This window comes from Periplaneta americana, chromosome 2, assembly GCF_040183065.1.
Source record: "Periplaneta americana isolate PAMFEO1 chromosome 2, P.americana_PAMFEO1_priV1, whole genome shotgun sequence".
Lineage (NCBI taxonomy): Eukaryota > Metazoa > Arthropoda > Insecta > Blattodea > Blattidae > Periplaneta > Periplaneta americana.
This window is the reverse complement of record NC_091118.1, coordinates 155273652-155295411: the sequence shown is the minus strand read 5'-3', so window position 1 is coordinate 155295411 and position 21760 is coordinate 155273652.

Below are 21760 nucleotides of genomic sequence, written 5' to 3'. Positions count from 1 at the left end.
CCTACGCCATTATCTCTTGGCGTAATTGCCTCATGAGTGATGTCTTATTGGTGTCACTCATAAGGTTCAAAAAACCTGTCTTCGGATAGTTGACTAAACATCAACATCAAACAATAATAATAATAATAATAATAATAATAATAATAATAATAATAATAATAATATAGTTTATGTAGGCCTACGTGTGGCATACAAACCAATATAACACACTAAAATGGATTGTAATATAACACAAATGCAAACATGGTACATCATATTGTGTACGTAGACTACGTGTCCATACGTTACACAATGACGTTATCTACAGAGGTACAAAGTAGACAGTGAAGTTGTTCTCGTAAATTAACAGTATAACAAAGATACTCGACAGACTTACAACCCTACAATAAATATATCCCACGAATGTCACCATAAATCCAGAATGGCAAATTTAATTGGAACCAGACTGGGTATGTTATTTTACTAGATGATTCTGAAGAAAAGTCAACGCCATAATCTGAACCCGCATGTATGCTCATTTGTTTATACGTCAAGTTAATACTCGTGTATTTTACGCATCACAGCCAATTGAAATTTCGTATTTAAGTTTAGATACATTCTCAGTTTATGTCGATTGTACCATGCAAATATCGATTACTTCTTGCCGATGCTTAATGAAGTAGTATTTCCATTTACGTATTTTAACGACTTATATTCAAGCATTTTGTGACTTGTTTCATACATTCTCTAAAATTTACTCAGTTCGTATTTCATACCTAACCTATGGCTATGAAAAACCTTGTAGCATAGATAACCAGTCGATAAGTGGAAGACACATAGGCCCAGGGTTACACTGTGATTCTATTTCTGAAGTATACATTAACTTATATCAATGGTGTCGGAAACGCTTGCGCACAGAAAAATAACAATATATCACCTGGAATATTAAAAATGTATAGGCAACATTCAAAGCACCGGTACCATTATTTAAGGAATTTTGAAAATATTAATATTTATATAGGGCGTTGAAAAGGTCTGATATTCTGAGAGGGGACAGTATTCATTTAAACAAGAAAAATATTCTACTCGTAATAAACATAGTGACTATAATTAATATTTTTGATGAAACAAACTGTGAAACCGGTATTATAACAATAGCATATGAAAGGTTCAGAGCCATAGTGGGCCAAGCGCCATTTATTAAAAACAGAGAAGGCAAGAGTTAAAGTTAAGTGAATACCATAGTTTAATGAAGATTGACATATCATTTAGTTTTAATGTGTATACTTTATATTATTTAGTATATGTTTCCATTGAATTATGGTAATAACTCCATTTTAATCCTTGTTTTCTACGGTTTTAGTAAATGGCGCTTGGCCCACTATGGTTCTGAACCCTTCATATCTTCTAATGCTAAGCTATTTGCTCGTTTATTTTTTTTTATTTGTCATTGCTGCCTGTTTACTCTTTTGTTTACTGCATTGCAATGAGAAACGAGCAAAGAGCTCACATTAGAAGGTCTGCTGTTGTTACAATACTAATTTCAGAGTAGGCCTACTTGTTTCTTCAAAGATAGGACTATGAATTTTAGAACCCACGTTCATAACACTTACCCCCACCCCCTCCTGTTTTCATGAATACTACCTCTCCAAATATTAGATTCTTTTTTTAACACCTGGTATGAACATAAGTAAGGTAGCTGCATTGAAGTATACGTAGTTACGAAAGATAAAACCTTGCATTTTATATAAATTGCAAACGTTATTTGTAACATGTTTGTAGAAATTAATGTCCTACGCGTAATACACCCCAATCATGATATTCTGAAATATGATTTGACTTAAGACACTTGATACGATACTGATATGAACAGTGCCGGATTTAGGCATAGGCAATCTAGGCAGTTGCTTAGGGCGGTAATTTCCATGAGGGTGGCATTTTCTCTCTTTCTCTCTCTCTCTCTCTCTCTTTTTTTTTTTCATTTTCATTTTGTAGTGAAATTTGTTTTTAAAACACTTGTTGGTAAATCTTTTCTTAAGTTTGTTCTTGAACACCTTGTGGAAGTCGGATGTTGTTATCACATTGTCGCGGTCGTAGCGAGAGTAAAAGGAAAGTGTGCAGCTGCATAGTTATATTGTAATGCTGGTATCACGTTATTATACTGTGAAACTGCCTAAATTTAACTGTTTGTGTAAATAAGAATGCATTGTTACCAGAACTCTCAGTTACATTTCCAATATAATGTGAATTTTATTAGTAACAACAATGTAATTTATTCGTCACAACAATAATTCCTTTCTACAATTCACCTTAAACGCTCTTGTCAACAATTGGATCTTCACTCAACACAGTATTCGTTATAGCACTCCACCGACGACAATGACAATTTACTTGGACTATTACGCACAACAATGAACTGTTAATCTTAACTAATATTTACAAAGCACTATTTACAAATCAGAACTACCAGTTCTCAGTTCACAGTTCTTCTATCTCAGTCACTCGAGTTCACGGTATCTCGAACCACAGACCTTCAGAGACAGTTCACTGTACTCGAACTCGGGTCCCTCCAACTGCGGTCCACTGCACTCGAACTCAGGTCCCTCCAACTGCGGTCCACTGCACTCGAACTCAGGCCTTCGGATGCTGACGCAGATGCGGACGCACACTCGAGTCGAACTCCGGCTGGCTTGCTTGCTCTGGCTTTCTCACTGACTGAATAACTGAAAACTGGAAACTCTGCTCTAGTTCGCTGGCGCTTCTTCTTTTATAGCAAAATCATAGTTGCGAGAAATTTCTACAGGTGTGTAGAGAATTATCTCGATTTCTCCACTTCGACGGACTTCTGGAATAGTCGAGAAGGTCGTTCCACATTCACTGCGTTAAGTAGCAGCTGCGCGCACAGCCTTCCCTCGCGTGTAGGCTCCTTTCCCCTTTCCCCGTGAAGCCCGCGCGATATGCTCTCTCGCGGGACGCTGGTCGTGAGTTCGAATCTCACGTCGCTGTCACATTGCTCCCTCCTTAGGGCTGCTCGTCCCGGGCAGTCCCTTGGTAGGCTGCTAATCGGTCCAGATGCACCACCATCATCTTCCCTCGAGGTTGTCGCTGGATGCGGTACACCACGTCGTTGATCCGGGTCACCACGCGGTATGGTCCATCCCAGGCACGCTGCAGCTTTGGTGATTTCCCTTTGGTCCTGGTAGGTCGATACAGCCACACCAGGTCGCCCTCCTGGAATCCTGCAGAGTTGGCTAATCTGTCGTAGCGCACCTTCATCCTGTCGCTGGCCATCTTGAGGTGCTCTCTGGCCAGTTGGTGAACTCCATTCAACTTCTCGGTGAGTTCTGCCACATAGTCAGTCGCTGGCTGGTCGGCGCTGGGTGGCGTGCCAAACAGCAGATCACAGGGCAGGCGCAGCTCTCTCCCGAAGACCATGTTTGCCGGTGTCATCCCTGTTGTATCGTGGACCGAAGCTCTGTAGGCCAAGAGGAACAGTGGAACTCTGGCATCCCAGTCTCGCTGATGGTTGGACACCACCTTCCGCAGGTGCTCCTCCACGGTTTTGATGTACCGTTCCACCATGCCGTCGGACTGTGGGTGGAGGGGAGTGGTCCTGGTTTTATGCACCCCCAGACGCTCGAACAATTCTCCCATCAGGTTGGATTCGAAGTTGCGCCCCTGATCGCTATGCAATTCCCGGGGCACCCCGAATCGGCAGATGAAGTTGTCAAGCAGCGCGTCGGCCACCGTCGAAGCCTCTTGGTTGGGAATCGCGTACACCTCTGGCCATTTTGTGAAGTAATCCATGGCGACTAGCAGGTAGCGGTTCCCGCGATCCGTGACCGGGAACGGTCCAGCAACGTCAATGGCGATCCTCTCAAAAGGAGCTCCCACGTTGTACTGCTGCATGGCTCCCCTGCTGCGGGTCCTTGGTCCGCGACTGGCTGCACAGGTGTCGCATCTTCGGCATCATTGTTCCGTGTCGGTTCTCTGATGCAACCAATAGAACCTCTGCCTTAACTTGTCCAGCGTCCTGTTGGCTCCCAAGTGGCCTCCAGTCACTCCAGCATGAGTCTCCTCCAGCACTTCCTTCACCTTGCTCCTGGGCAGGACAAGTTGTTCTATGCGGGTCCTTCCATCGGCCGACTCCCAAATCCTCTTCAGGATACCGTCCTTGACAGTGAAGGATTCCCACTGGGCCCAGTAGCTCTTGTAAGTGGTGCTACGGTTGGCGATATCGGCCCATACTGGTCTCTGGCCGGACTCCACATCACGCAGTAGCTGTCCAATGTTGGGTCCTCCAGCTGCTCCCTCCTTATGGCGGCGTTATCCCATCCTGGGCTCGGATGGGCGGCAATTGCTCGGACTTTGTGGGCGCCATCCCGCTCTTCCACTTTCAGGCAGTGTTTGCAGCCATCCGGGCACGGACGTCGTGATAAGGCATCAGCGTTGGAATGTTTCTTCCCTTGGCGGTGTTCGGAGGTGAAGTTGTACTCCTGCAGTCGTTGAACCCAACGGGCGGTCTGCCCCTCCAGATTCTTGAAGCCCAATAGCCAGGTGAGTGCAGAATGGTCTGTCCTCAGATGGAATTCCTGGCCATACAAATATTTGTGGAAGTGCTTCAGGGCTTCCACAATGGCAAGAAGTTCTCTACGCGTCACACAGTAGTTTCTCTCAGCCTTGGATAGTGTTCGGCTGAAGTAGGCAATCACCCTCTCTTGCCCGTCCTGTTCCTGAGAGAGTACTCCGCCGATGCCTACGTTGCTAGCGTCCGTGTCGAGCGTGAACTTCCTTCCAGGGATGGGATATCCCAGTACAGGAGCAGTGCAGAGCGCCTCTTTCAGCGACTGGAAGGATGACTCCGCCTCGTCTGTCCACTGGAATTGTCGTTTCTCCTCGGTCAGCTGGGTTAGAGGCTTAGTGATGTTGGCGTACCCAGCTACGAACCTTCTGTAATAAGTACAGAGGCCGAGAAAGCGGCGCAGCTCCTGCTTGTCCCTCGGTCTCGGCCATCCTCTGACGGCTTGTAGCTTCTCCGGGTCCGTGGCCACTCCGTTGGTCCCTACTACGTGTCCCAAGTAGTTGACCTTCTTCTGGAATAGATGACATTTCTTCGGGTTCAACTTCAGCCTGGCTTGTCGCAGTCTCTCAAACACTTTCCTCAGGTTCAACAGCTGTTCGCCGAAAGTCTTGCCCACCACGATGACGTCATCAAGGTACAGCAAACAGGTGTCGTATGTCAGGCCTCTCATTACGGACTCCATTAGTCTCTGGAATGTAGCCGGGGCGTTGCAGAGGCCGAACGGCATAACGGTGAACTGCCATAGTCCCTGGCCTGTAGAGAATGCCGTTTTCTCCTTATCCTCCGGATGTAGCGCCACCTGCCAGTATCCTGACTTGAGATCCAACGTCGAGAACCACTCTGCTCCGGCCAGGGTGTCCAAGGTGTCGTTAATTCGTGGAAGGGGAAAGCAGTCTTTCCTGGTGACGTCATTCAGTCTTCTGTAGTCCACGCAGAAACGCAGGTCCCCATACTTCTTCTTCACCAGCACCACAGGTGATGACCAAGGGCTGTCGGATTCCTCGATGACCCCTCTTGCTTTCATACCCTCCAGTTGGCTGTCAATCTCCCTCTGTTTAGCTAGAGGGACGCGTCGAGGAGGTTGTCTGATTGGGCGAGCATTTCCGGTGTCGATGCGGTGCTGAACTTTCTCCGTTCTCCCGTAGTCATTTTCAGACAGACTGAACACGTCCTGAAATTCTGTCAGTAGATCGTGGACTTGTCTTCTTTCTCTTTTGCTTAAATTCGCCGGCAATTCTCGAGCCAGCTCTTTCAGTGATGGGTCTAGATCTGGATGTGGTCGGTGACACTCCTCGTTTTCTGCCAGCGACGTCACAGACACCACCGGCTCGACGCTACCTAGTACAGTTCCACTAGGCACCTCCTTGTCCCGATTGGTGACATTCAGGACCCTCACCGGTACCACCTTCTGATTCGGGAGGGGGGGGGTTCTGGCCACATAAAGCCCATCTATCGGAGTTGTTTGCGAATCGAGGAGCAGGTTTCTCTTCGGCTGTCCGTCCAGTCTTGCCGTCACCACCATCTCGCAGCCTGCCGGGATTGTCACATGATTCTCCAAGGTGAGTCTGCTTGCAATGGGTTGGTCTTCGACGTCCCTCAGGAACACTTCATCCTGACCAAACCGCAGGATACGGCGCCTGACATCCACCGTTGCATCGAAGATCCGCATGGCGTCGAGTCCCAGGATGACGTCTTCAGTGATGTTGGCGACGAACACCCACATCTCCAGTCTCCTCTTTCCCAATGTCAGATCCAGGAAAACCTCTTTTTGGATGGGCAGGTTCTCGCCTGAGGCAGTACGTAGTTCATACCGGCGCAGCGGTGTCCTCCCAGGTAGTCCACGCACGACTTCCGGTCTGGCGATAGTGAGCGACGCCCCGGTGTCTACCAGTACTCTGCATGGGCGGCCTCTTATCCATCCGTCAGCAATCAGCCCATCGTCGCATCTTCTGTTAACCGTCTTCAAGATCAGCCGAGGGGATGGTGATGACGGCGCCGACGTGCCCCTCATCGCATCGGCCCCTTTTAGTTTTCCTGTTTGTGACCAGATCGGTCACAGTCCCTCCTCAGGTGTCCAGGCTCGCCGCAGGACCAGCAGGTAGGCACTCCTCGTCTTCGTCGCTCGGGTGATTTCGGTTGACGCTCCTCGACGTCGGCCGCTACGACGCTCCTAATCCGGTGCGATGCCGAGACGTTCGCAGTCAACTTGGCTGCCTCCATCCTGAGGGCCGCCGCCAGAGCTGCGTTGATGGTGCGATGCTCTGCTAAGAGTAGCTGTTGTCTTATTTCCGGGTCTCGAACTCCGCTGCCGAAGGTATAGGCCGCCTCTCCAGCGATGAAATCATTAGGTAGGCCCCTGAGGGCCTTTTGGGCCAGTTGTTCTACCGCCATCGCGAATTCTTGTAGGGACTCGCCTGACTGTTGGACCCTCGTTTTTAGTTGGGTCCTAAATGCTGCAGCAAGTTGATGGTCACCATAACGTCCCTCCAGGGCCGCCATTATCTCAGCGGCTGTCCCATCTTCTGGAACGCTGTGAAGAATCTCCGACGCCTGTCCTTGAAGCGCGGTCAGCAGCTGAGTAGTCTTCTCCGCTGTGGTCCACCCATTATGTGCTGCGGTGGCCTCGAACTGGCGACGGAATATCGCCCAAGACGTCGTACCGTCGAACTTCGGCGTCTTGACGTTGTGATGTCTGGCTGAAGGCGATGATTCCGCAGGGCCACTATATGGAGTCCTCAACTCTGTGGCCGCTTCTTGCATGGCACGTCGAACCTCCTCGGCAACTATCTGTTTATGTTCTCTAGCCTGGCGATCCACCAACGCGAGAATGTGCTTGTTTTCTTCAGCATGTCGGTCCATCAACGTGAGTATGTGCTTGTTTTCTTCAGCATGTCGGTCCATCACCTCACTCGTCTGCTCTTGACGACGCTCGAGATCGCGGATTTTTCCGTCGAAATGGTCTACATCCTGTCTCAATTCGGTTACTGTCTCGTTTATAGTTGTAAAATTCTTGTTTAGGTTGTCACGATCGGCTTTGAGTTCGTCTTTCACGATGGCGACAATTCCATCTACGTGGGCCGAAACGCTTTCAATTTGCGAAGTGACGTCATCTTTTACTCCGCTTATGTCGCCTTTCACTCCGCTTATGTCACTTTTCATTTCTGTTTTCACTTCGCTTATGTCACTTTTCATCTCCGTTTTCACATCACTTATGTCGTTCTTAACCTCACTGATATCTTCTTCATTTCTGCTTTTACTGCACTTATGTCGTTTTTCATTTCAGCTTTCATTTCCGCGATGGCTTGCAGGATTTGCTGTAGGTTCTCCATTGTCGATAATGTCCCGATTCTGACACCAGTGTGAATTTTATTAGTAACAACAATGTAATTTATTCGTCACAACAATAATTCCTTTCTACAATTCACCTTAAACGCTCTTGTCAACAATTGGATCTTCACTCAACACAGTATTCGTTATAGCACTCCACCGACGACAATGACAATTTACTTGGACTATTACGCACAACAATGAACTGTTAATCTTAACTAATATTTACAAAGCACTATTTACAAATCAGAACTACCAGTTCTCAGTTCACAGTTCTTCTATCTCAGTCACTCGAGTTCACGGTATCTCGAACCACAGACCTTCAGAGACAGTTCACTGTACTCGAACTCGGGTCCCTCCAACTGCGGTCCACTGCACTCGAACTCAGGTCCCTCCAACTGCGGTCCACTGCACTCGAACTCAGGCCTTCGGATGCTGACGCAGATGCGGACGCACACTCGAGTCGAACTCCGGCTGGCTTGCTTGCTCTGGCTTTCTCACTGACTGAATAACTGAAAACTGGAAACTCTGCTCTAGTTCGCTGGCGCTTCTTCTTTTATAGCAAAATCATAGTTGCGAGAAATTTCTACAGGTGTGTAGAGAATTATCTCGATTTCTCCACTTCGACGGACTTCTGGAATAGTCGAGAAGGTCGTTCCACATTCACTGCGTTAAGTAGCAGCTGCGCGCGCAGCCTTCCCTCGCGTGTAGGCTCCTTTCCCCTTTCCCCGTGAAGCCCGCGCGATATGCTCTCTCGCGGGACGCTGGTCGTGAGTTCGAATCTCACGTCGCTGTCACAATAATATATCGTCAACAATACTATTTAATCACTTTCCAACATGTGCACTGTATAATTCGATAATATGAAAGGTTTATTCCGTAAAGAGTTGGAGTTTAATTTTCAATTGACTTTATATTTCCTATTGAAGTACTCGTAATAATTATACCCGACAAAACAAATGCTTAAAAATAAACCACAACTTGCCTTTCACAAATTATTTTGTTTCAATAATGAATAAGTTTGAATATGTTTATTTGCAGCTAATCTGATGTGCTTCGTCGGGTAGACTTTGATGACATCATCAATGCTTTCTCTGTGAAGAAAGTGCGAAAGAAATCTTTATAATTCACAAGTAAGATGTATGTATTTTGATTCCACTAATTTATTGTTTTCTGAATTGCAACATTTCATTTAAAACTAATTTAAACTAAACATGACCTATATAATAGTTGTTGATAAACTGTTTGTGGAGGTTGGGGAACGGCAAATTTTAGCACTGCCTAGGGGCGGCATTATACCTAAGTCCGACCCTGGATATGAGAATACGTTCGAGTTCCTGGAGAATGTAGGCCCTAATTGCATTACACTTACTTAGTATTAAACTACAATTTATTCAGTTCTCTCCATGTATTTAATTTATTTAAATTCCTTTGAAGTTCAGTATAGTTATCTAAATTATGAATTGCTTTAAATATTTTACATCACCTGTAATAGTAATATACGTTACAAGAGCGGTATGTTGACGTTTTCATGTTCGAGGAAAAGATTGAAAAAGCGAAACGTAGTTGAGCTTTTTTAATTTCCGAGAACATGAAAACAAACATACCGCTCGTGTATCGTACATTATTTTGTGCGAAGATCGTTTATTACATACCTGAAAGACGAATTTCTAATTAGTTGCAATGAAATCTCCATGTTGGTTTCTGTTTAATGACGGCAACTTCGGAAAAACCAAAATATCTTTCTTGTTTATTGTTGCTATAAAATGTTTTCTGTGTTTACTATACTCCAGCAGGCCATGATATACATCTGTCTTCCCCCCCCCCCAGCCTATAAATGCGAACTTAAAACAAACGGTAAGGTTATGTAATGATTTATTTTTCATTTTAATATTTTAACAATATTATAACATATTGCAGTAATAACATCGGCATCTGGAATCTTGTTGATTTTTTCACGGCTTCCTTAATGTTACTTGTATCAGGAATGCAATAAGTTTCGTGGAGTAGTAGATTTTACTTAATTTTTGCAAATATTTAAAAACAATAAATAACATTGCAATTTAGGCGAAATTGCAGTGGTAAGTTTCCAATTTATAATTATTACTATGTTAAACGTCTCTAAAAATAATATGTTAAAAGCCTAAAGCAGTAAAATGAATGTCGCGCTTAAGCGGTAAGAAGAGGGAAATTGTTATGTGTGTTACGTTGGGAATACTGAATGTGGTACTTCACACTTACCGCGTATTGGTTCTGTGCGGAAAACAAGCAAATACTCACGATCTCGCACAAACAAATAAAAGAACATTTGAAAAATCAATTTTATTAATAATTCGCACGAGCCTTACTCATTCAGGAGTGAGCTAGTTTATCTTACATTGTATTAACTTGTGTTCATTTCAAACTTACTAGCAATAAAAAAATACCGTTGTTGAATGAAAGGAAAAGTAAAGGAGTTAGGTTAGAACCGTGAAGAATACCAGGCATCAGTTGATACAACATTATTAAATAGCGAGTGGGATCGAATGAAAGCCCGCACGCCACTGCCACATGTGACTAGTGTACCGTGATGATGAAAATAGTCTTGCCCACAGTATATTATTAAGTGACCAATAAATTGTTTGGGGAAATGCAAACCATATGTGTGGCGGCACTGTGATACGTTGGAAATAATGATCCGTCAAATCGCTGTTATTGCAGTTATAATGCAAGCAAACACGTACAGCGGTTAAAACATTTACACGGAGTCAAGAGTCCGTGACCCCGGGTTTCATTAAATTAATCATTTTAGAACGCACCGTATCACCTGTTGTTCTGACACTTGTCACCGCAGCTTTGTGAGTTTACCTTCGCCAGACATATCCAGATCGTTTACTTCACTGTCCACGTTTAGTTATAGTCTGCATTTCTGTTTTAACTAGGTTTATAAAATAATATCATAAATAAATTTGATATTCAAAAGAATACTAATTTTGATATTATTATTATTATTATTATTATTATTATTATTATTATTATTATTATTGTTATTATTATTATTATTATTATTATTATTATTATTATTATTATTATTATTATTATTATTAGGGTATATTTGTTAAATGACAGAATCCTCTTAGGCAACAAAACAGGCGAAGAAATTGGTAATTCATGTTGTACATGTAACAAATAAATAGGTAGGCCTACAGGAAGTAAGTTAGGCCTACTAACAATAAACTACACAATCTCTCACATGTAGTACAGTGCGGTCATTCATTCATTCATTCATTCATTCATTCATTCATTCACTGTTTTCTGCCCCAGAGCTTTCTCCAAGCTTTCCTATTTTCCGCCTTCCTGTTAGTCTGTGAATATTGTTTATTGTTAGTAAAATAACGTACAAAAATATAATCTTAGTTCTTCCCTGAAGGAGTAAAAACTCGTGCTCAGGGAGATATCTAAACACAAAGATAAACACAAACAAAGATAATTATTTGACACAAACTGGGTCAAGAAAAAAAATTACAGGAATAAATTAACTTTAAAAATACAGTACAATTTCAATTTTAACAATTTAAATTATAGAAATACATATACGTATTAAATCAATATATAGTATATTATTTTAAAATTAAATTCCTAACGCTATTTTTTAAATTTCTGATACTAAAATTTTCCAAATTTGGGTATGTATAAATTATTTTATTGTATAACCTTGGATCAAAGTAGGTACCATGGTTCTGAGCTGTGCTTGTGAAACACTTTGGTTCCTCTAGTCGTATAAAATCGGATCTTTTAGTTCCATATTTATGATGATACAATTTGAATTTATTACGATTTTTATGTATGAAGATTAATAAGGCAATATAATAAATCTGTTTAATTTTCAAAGCATTAAAATCGGTAAACAAAAGCTCGGATGAGTAATCAATTGGTTTATTAAGGCATATTTTAATTATTCTTTTCTGAATAAGTATTAGTGTAGTGAGATTAGAAATACATGCATGTCCCCATCCTAAAATTCCATACTGGAGAATGGATTGAAATAAAGCTAAAAAATGAGGCGTAAAATATTAATTGGTAAATATGACCGAAGTATAACAAAAATATAAATTGTTTTACGTAATCTATTGCATAAATATGTAATATGTTTGTTCCATCGTAAGTGTTGGTCGATTGTAATGCCTAAATACTTAACTTCTGAGGATTCGGTTAATATGGGACATTCGCAATTTTGAGAAGAACAATCTGAATGATGAATTTTGAGCCTAAAAGAAGATTGAGGAGAATGAAGACCACTGGACCTTAGTGAAAATGGAACAACAGTTGATCCATATATATTAATGTCTTCTATCATCTGATACCTTCTTCTGCCCCGAACTCTTCTCCCGTTCACCATTCTTTCCAGTGTATTCTTCAGTAGGTAGTTTCTTCTCAGCCAGTGACCTAACCAATTCCTTTTTCTCGTCTTGATCAGTTTCAGCATCATTCTTTCTTCACCCACTCTTTCCAACACAGCTTCATTTCTTATTTTATCTGTCCATTTCACATGTTCCATTCTTCTCCATATCCACATTTCAAATGCTTCTATTCGCTTTACTTCACTTCGTCGTAATGTCACTGGTTCTGCCCCATACAATGTTATACTCCACACAACCACTTCACTAGTATCTTCATTAGTTTCTTTTCCAGAGGTCCACAGAAGATGCTCCTTTCTACATATTAAAAGCTTCCTTTGTCATTGCTAACCTCCTTTTGACTTCCCGGCAGCAGCTCATTTTACTGCTTATACAGTGCAATCGAGAAGTCCCTCCGCAGTGCTTTTGTAGCCGAGAACCCACTAGGCAGAGAATTCAAGTGTATTTGGTAGAGAATTCAAATAGCATCACTGTCCGCTAAGCATTTGATGGACTAGGGGTGTGAGGTTGTCAAACCAGAATGAATGGGAGAGTGCCAACTTTCTACAGGGTTGTATCCTAGGATTACTAGAACTAATAGAGCTTCGGAGTGACTTTTCGATCGTACTGTAGTATACTCCAAGTGTCTGAACTTGCCAACTTGCTCTACTGGCTCATTTAGAATTCTCAAGTTTACCTTTACCTTCTGTATTTTTCTTCCGATGACTATGTTGTTCGTTTTGTTTGCATTTATCTTTATCCCTTACTAACAAAGATATCTAATTATTAAGTTTCGTTCTAATTGTATCTTTTTTCAGAAGAGAATAACCATTCTTATGTTTCTGTAGAAGTAAATAACAGTGTAAGATTGAGAAATGCAAAGTTACGTAGCATGAACCAGAGTTTTTTAAGTAATTTTTTTACTGCACATATCGGCACCAAAATTCTAAGATACTGTTGGTTGTTACTGTTACTGTTAATTTCTTACATCAGTTTTGCATAATTATGCTACAGTTGTTTAAATTACTTGTATTTTTCTGTTTATTGTAACTGTGTGTAACTTATACAATGTAAATTTCCGTGAATACAAGACTATTGGTTTCACTTGGTATCTGTTGTTGTCTTTTAACTTTTATTACTGTACATATTATGTATGACTGCACACTAAAAAAAAAAAACTCTGACATAAACCAATATCCAATAGAATCGGCAGCTTTAAACAGTTGATATCAAAGAAATAACGTCACTTGTAAATGCTCGTACATAGTACGTGACAGACTTGAATAAACTTTAAGAAAGCTTTGTTGCTACAGGATTATGTACTTTGGTATAATATCACATAAATAAAGTTATTAATTTTACGGTTTTCTACCAATTTACACAAATTAATGCATAAATGATTAGACTGTGCTTTACTATCCGTATAATATTGGCGGCTTGTGTCTTTTACATACTGTAGAACAATGCTAATCCTAAATGTGACAAAATGGCAAAAAGCAAACTTGCAGCAAACGTAAAAAAATTACCAAACGAAAGACATTAAATTTAAAAAATATCTAAACTTCTGAACACTACTGGATACTTAGGACTAAGAATAGAATGAATCAACGAGAGATCCTGCTCCAAGCTTTTAATAAAAATCACTGCATCCTAAATAAAAGCTTTGTGATAGCGACATCCTCAATAAGTAATTTATGGGTTTCAGTTACAATAAATTACATGCTAATGTTTTGTTTTTGAAGACTAATAAATTAAACAGTTAGGGTGCTATTCATAGATATTTCGCTAGCCCGCGCTACGAGCGTACTAAACAGGATTCATATCATATATCGCGAACACTGGTTTATGAATACGAAAAACGTTAGTTCGCTGATCATCCACCGAAAGCCCGCGCTAAGAATGTTTATGAATACGGCCCGTAAAAATTTATCACTTTAAGCACATGCTACATCCAATCAGTCTAGGAAGTTAACAACAGTGACATCTTTCTTACGCAACCGGTTTTATTTCGTTGATGAGACCACTAACACAGAGCAGGCATGTCCAGCTAGGGAAAATCTAGCCTTCAAAGAGGTGCAACAGTGACGTGGGATCTCAGAATACCATGCAGACTCACGTATAAAATATATTCTACGTCACAATCGTACCTCGATTGAAGGCTAGAATTGCCCCGGCTGGGTATGCCTGATATAGAGTAATGTAGATTTGACTTCAGATAGTCAAAATATCATGTCTACAAATACTTGTTTATGTACCTGATATATCACCAGGTTGCAGCCAGTGAAACGTATCGGTACGCGATAGTTACAAGAAACCAAGCGCTGTTGCAACATTTCATTTGAAGAAGAGGCTATTTAATATTCTATTCTTCGCATATGAGTGTAAACTAAGTTTTGTGCTGGGATTAAGCCTAGTTGAAGTGCAGTCTAGTTGTTATGTGACGTCCTTGGAAGTCTGCATCTCGAAATATTGATAGTGACGATGAAAATGTATGTTTGTGTTACCGAGTGGACGCGGTAAAGCCATACGTACAGTACACAATCGGCTAAAATCATTCAAAGTGTGTATAAATATTTTAAGCAGGGAGGAGGACAATTGTCATGACCCACTTGCAAAAACCATAGCTGCCGCAGGAGTAATGTGCTCAGTGTTGAAGGAAATAATTACGGTAATTTTTTTTAATTTTAGTAGGTTATTTTACGACGCTTTATCAACAGCTTTGGTTATTTAGCGTCTGAGTGATATGAAGGTGATAATGCCGGTGAAATGAGTCCGGGGTCCAACACCATAAGTTACCCAGCATTTGCTGATATTGGGTTGAGGGAAAACCCCGGAAAAAACCTCAACCAGGTAACTTGTCCCGACCGGGAATCGAACCCGGGCCACCTGGTTTCGCGGCTAACCGTTACTCCACAGGCGTGGACGTTACGGTAAATATAGCAAAATATTCCAAGTCAAAAATATGTGCCCAGAACAAAAGAACAGATCAATGTAGAATCGATTAATATAGTCGTGACCTAATTCGAAGGAAAGTGTAAGAAAAATTCCCGACTGTAAACAAAATTGTTGCCGCTGTTCGCAGCAAAGCAGTAAGTACTTACAAGTTCACATACTACAGAACCACTGAACCACGTCGATCCTGTCGCAGCTATGGTTTGTGCAAGTAAATCATGACATTGTCCTCTTACCGCCTTAAAATATTTATATTTAATAATTTTAGCTGGCACTGTATGTACTTATGTCTTTTTAGTTGATTACTTAACGACGCTGTATCAGCTACTAGGTTATTTATCGTAGATGGATTTGGTGATAGCGAGGTGGTATTTGGCGAGATGAGGCCGAGAATTCGCAATAGATTACCTGACATTCGCCTGTATGGGTTTACCATGTTCAATTGGTGACACACAACGTTCATTTCCATCATCACTATCAATATTTCGAGACACAGACTCACAAGAACGTCACATGACAACATTGGTTTATACTTTAATCTAAGATTGCAAGATTTTTCAATATTTTCAGGGAAAGATATCGGTGTATAATATGAGGAAACTACTTTTAATATTTCTGCTAGTCATTCACTCATTGTTTTCACACACCTTAAACATTGAAATAATCACTGTATTTACACACAAGCATTACTTCCGGGAAGACATGGTGATATTTCAATCAACTTCCGGAGTTGTGCATAGAAAATAATTTCTCAAAGAAAATTTAAACATTTTCACTCCATTTTGAGCAGAGATCAGTATTTTCTTCATTCCACCTTGCTATTATTTTCTTTGAAGTCATTTATTTCTTCACGCAAGAAATTTTATAAAATAAATAATTTCATTCAGGTCAAGTCCATCTACATTGGAGGAAAAATAATGCACTACCTCTTCAAATTTTTCTAGTTGTGGAATACATTTTATTGTTAGCAATATACATTCCACAGATATGCTGTCCACACCTGTGGAGTAACGGTCAGCGCGTCTGGCTGCGAAACCAGGTGGCCCGGGTTCGATTCCCGGTCGGGGCAAGTTACCTGGTTGAGGTTTTTTCCGGGGTTCTCCCTCAGCCCAATATGAGCAAATGCTGGGTAACTTTCGGTGCTGGAAACCGGGGCTCATTTCACCGGCATTATCACCTTCATCTCATTCAGACGCTAAATAACCAAAGATGTTGATAAAGCGTCGTAAAATAACCTACTAAAATAAAATCCACAGATATGCTGTGAATGAATAGCACGTCACTAAAATAATCAACAAAATTTTCATAAAATTATAATAAATAACACTGAAATTTCGGGGATATCTGGGGACATTATGGGGACGAATTTTGTTCCGGAACAAAAAGCAAAATTCGTGGACTGTCTCTGAGAAATAAGGTGTTGCAACAGCGCTTGGCTTCTTGTTAAGTGGCGTGTGCCGATAGCCTATGCTTCACTGGCTGAACCTGTACAGATACAACCACTTTTCACTGGCTAAAACATTAGTGAACGAACAATACCTTCTACGATTATTATATGTAAGTGAACAGTTTTTGACCATATCTAAATTTTAGATGTTCAATTGTCTCAACCTTTCATTGAAAGTTTTTTTTTTTTTTTTTTTTTTTTTTTTGGATCATGAAGATGAAGTTTAATGCACTTTATATCTTTTGACATTATTAAATTTCTAACTTCATACTTTATTGTTTTTTAACTTAGTTGTATGTTTCAATTAATTGAATCCATTATATTTAATACGTTCAGTATTATAGACTATGAAGGTAATTATTCACTATTGTATGTAAGGTGTTATTGATTTAGGCTATCTAAAGCGACCTGATGGCCGGAAGGGACGAAAGTGCTCGTAAGTATTTAATTTCTTTCTGAAGTTAAACATTATGTAATAAGTTATTTAACCATCATGTGACAGTCAATGAAGGATTTTATGTAATAAATTAGCCTACTTAACTTGTCAGTTCAACATGTTTTCTAAATTAAATATTGCAAACTTCGTTCCACCAACACACAGTTTTTGAATTACTACCATCGGTAGCTCTTCTCCTGCCATAGGAGTGCATACATAATTCTTGTGCCGATAAAGATGCACTCCAGTCCTTCGTTTACGGTTTCTGAATAATTACCAACGATAACTCTTTTCCTATAATCTGCATAAGTTACGTGGTTTCTCAGTAATTAATAATGATAGACTATCTTTTCTTTTCCTAGTCCTGCGTACATGGTTTCTGAATAATTATGAACTATAGCCCTTCTCCCATAGATCTGCTGTTTGGTTTCTATATAATTACTGACAATAGGCATTCTTCCACAGCCATGGGTAGACCTACATGGACTCTAAATAATTATTACTAAAGTTAACACTTCTTCCACAGTTCTGCATACATGCTTTCTGAATACTTACTAACGATAAATCTTCTCTCGTAGTTCCCCATACCTAGTGTCTGAATTATTTACCAACGGTAGCTGTTCTCCTATAGCCCCGGGAACAAAGTTTTCCAATGATGACCATCTGTATCCCTTCTTCCATAGTCCTGCAGACATGGTTTCTGAACATTTACCAATGGTAGTTTTCCTGTCTCTGTCTTGCACATATAGTTTGTAAACAATTATTACAAATTACAACTCTTATTTTATAATCCTACATACATGGTCTAAAAATAGTTACTATTTGCCCATGCGAGGACCTGTCCACACGGTGAACTTCTACGAAATACGCGGCATCATACAGTAAGATCTATACTAGCAACTGCCTTAAGGAACAAAGGCTATTCAGTACTTATATGAAGAAGTACACGGCATATCCAGTGAGGGCAGTAATCGAAGAATCGACATAATTGCATTTAAATCTCCCTCTCTTGAAGGTTACATCATAGACCCTACTGGGAGATTCGAATCGCATGAACATCAGCCAGAAGAAGTACACAAGGAAAAAAAGGAATATATATGAACCTTCCATCAGTTTTTGTAAGGACAAATACATCTGGAATCCATCGTCATTACGGGACTAATGATAGGAGCCCGTGGGACCATACTCCGGTTCCTAGTCGACTTCTGTAAATCTTTTGGCCTGCATAAAGATATTTTAAGAGATCTAACAATTACAACAATCAAAGGATCAATAGCTATTTTCAGGCATCATACATATGGATTATGACTTTAATTCGCATCTTCTTGACGTTACTTCGTTTATTATTGTGTTTCAATCTATTACAAATTGTTTTTCACTCCAACAACAATGTATCACTAAGGCTCAAGGCATTTACTCTATTTATTGTATCATGGTACTCTTTGTCAATGGGAACCTGTATTGGTTACAGGAAGAAATAAATAAATAAATGGCCTAGATAAATAAATAAATAAATAAATAAATAATAAATAAATAAATAAATTAGCTTTTCTCATGTAATAATACTTAGGCCTACACGATTTGTGAATGACAGCTAGGCTTGTAATGTTGGGGACCGATAGAGTGCTTTACGGCGGTTTTAAGTTCATTATCCGTTCTCCAGTCAGACTCTAGCGTCTGTAAACATGCGATGTGGAGAGAAGTTTTTCTCGATATAAAATTATTTTCGTGATAATCGGAGAAGCACTGAAGGTGTATGTTGTGCATTGTAATTGTATGGATTCTGAAGGAAAGGAGGAAACTCAAACCCACAAATACTTCTATGATAATTCTTCTACACATAACGAAAGGTACGTAAAAATATATCTGTGTAATGCTATGTAACGTAAGTTATATTTACTTTTAGAGTGTATATTTACTTTTAGAACTGTCCAGATTTGTTTATGTTTACATTGTTATTCCCGTAATCGATCGTAGAACCAAGTCACTGTCCTCGTACTAGCTCACGTCTCCGGCCTATGTACCATGCTGCGGTCAACGTATTATATACTCGGTCCCCAAAATTACAAGCCTAATTATAACCAACGATAGCACTTCTCCCAAAGTCCTATAGCCTATAGGCTACCTACATAGTGTCTGAATAATTGCCAACGGTAGCACTTAGGGCCTATCTTATAGTCTTACATGCATGTATGTATGTATCTGTATTAATTCACACTACAAATGGATAAATACCCGGTAGCAGTGGTAACTAATTACAATACACTCTTACTTACTTACTTACTTGCTTGCTTTTAAGGAACCCGGAGGTTCATTGTCGCCCTCACATAAGCCCGCCATTGGTCCCTATCCTGAGCAAGATTAATCCATTCTCTATCATCATATCCCACCTCCCTCAAATCCATTTTAATATTATCTTCTCATCTACGTCTCGGCCTCCCCAAAGGTCTTTTTTCCTCCGGCCTCCCAACTAACACTCTATATGCATTTCTGGATTCACCCATACGTGCTACATGCCCTGCCCATCTCAAACGTCTGGATTTAATGTTCCTAATTTTGTCAGATGAAGAATACAAGGCGTGCAGTTCTGTGTTGTGTAACTTTCTCCATTCTCCTGTAACTTCATCCCTCTTAGCTCCAAATATTTTCCTAAGCACCTTATTCTCAAACATCCTTAATCTCTATTCCTCTCTCAAAGTGAGAGTCCAAGTTTCACAACCATACAGAACAACCGGTAATATAACTGTTTTATAAATTCTAACTTTCAGAGTTTTCGACAGCAGACTGGATGATAAAAGTTTCTCAACCGAATAATAACAATCATTTCCCATATTTATTCTGTGTTTAAGTTCCTCCCGAGTATCATTTATATTTGTTACTGTTGCTCCCAGATATTTGAACTTCTCCACCTCTTCAAAAGATAAATTTCCAATTTTTATATTTCCATTTCGTACAATATTCTCGTCACGAGACATAATCATATACTTAGTCTTTTCGGGATTTACTTCCAAACATATCTCTTTACTTGCTTCAAGTAAAATTCTCGTGTTTTCCCTAATCGTTTGTGGATTTTCTCCTAACATATTCAGGTCATCCGCAAAGACAAGCAGCTGATGTAACCCGTTCAATTCCAAACCCTCTCTGTTATCCTGGACTTTCCTAATGGCATACTCTAGAGCAAAGTTAAAAAGTAAAGGTGATAGTGCATCTCCTTGCTTTAGCCCACAGTGAATTGGAATAATAACACTCAATAATGATAATTAATAATAAATTACAATTAATAAAATAATAATAATAATTTTAATTTTAATAATAATAATAACAATAATAAAAATAATAAATAATAACAGTATAATAATGTTAACAAGAAACATCCTAAATTAAATAGTGTGTCTGAATAATTAAAAACGATAGCGCTACTATAGTTCTTCCATAGTCCTGAATACATGGTATCTGAATAGTTACTAACGGTCGGTCTTCTCCCGTAGGGCCTAGTGCTGCAGACTTTGTTCCTGAATAATTGCCAATAGTAGCTTTTCTCCGAAAGCAGTGCATAGGCCTACATGGTTTTTAAAAATTACCAAAATGGTTGGCTGAGTCTTCACATAGCCCAGCGTATATGATTTCTGAATAAGTCTAATTACCATCGGTGGCCCTTCTACCATAGCTATGCATATACTTATTTAGGCCCACATAGAGGTTGATGGTATAGGGGAACAACTTAGTAAACTCCGTTGCTCTGCGCGTGTGTCAATCTTAAAGAGTGACACAATATACTATTCACCTCCTCCTTCCTAATTGTCAGCCAGTAAGAGGTTTAACTGATAGCAGTGATGCATCAGATGACTTGTCAAACAGCAGCGACAATGGTTCAGATTAATGAAGGGAAACTCCGACTCCGCCTCCAGCACAGCGGTAAGGTTTAGTAACCTCCTACAGCGGAGTTTTGCCAGTTGTTAACCTATAGACTTCAATATAATTTCTAACTTACATTCATTAACAACAGTTCTTGATTTTCTATATATTTTAGTGGCCTTAAGCCTTTTTCAATGATTATTAGGCCTATCTATGACAACACTTATATTCCTAAAACAACAGTTTTACCACGTTCTATCGCCCTTCTCATTTATGAACATATATTTTCTAACTTCCACGTAGAGCTATTCAAATAATATTCTCAATAATAAAAGCGAGAAATGATTTTGCTGCATATTTTCATAAAGGTCGTCACAGTTTTGCTATACGATCATATTTCATCATTTTTCGAATCTTTATCATGACTCCCTCTCAACGACCGCAGAACTTTACACTGTCTTTCTCTTCTATTTCGTCCACACCTGTAGAGTAACGGTCAGCACGTCTGGTCGCGAAACCAGGTGGCCCGGGTTCGAATCCCGGTCGGGGCAAGTTACCTGGTTGAGGTTTTTTCCGAGGTTTTCCCTCAACCCAATACGAGCAAATGCTGGGTAACTTTCGGTGCTGGACCCCGGACTCATTTCACCGGCATTATCACCTTCATTTCATTCAGACGCTAAATAACATGACATGTTAATACAGCGTCGTAAAATAACCCACTAAATTGAAGTCTTCTATTTCAAATTATGTCGTCTCATCTTGTGTATTTATGTTCCAACCATAACCTAAATACACGATCTCACTTC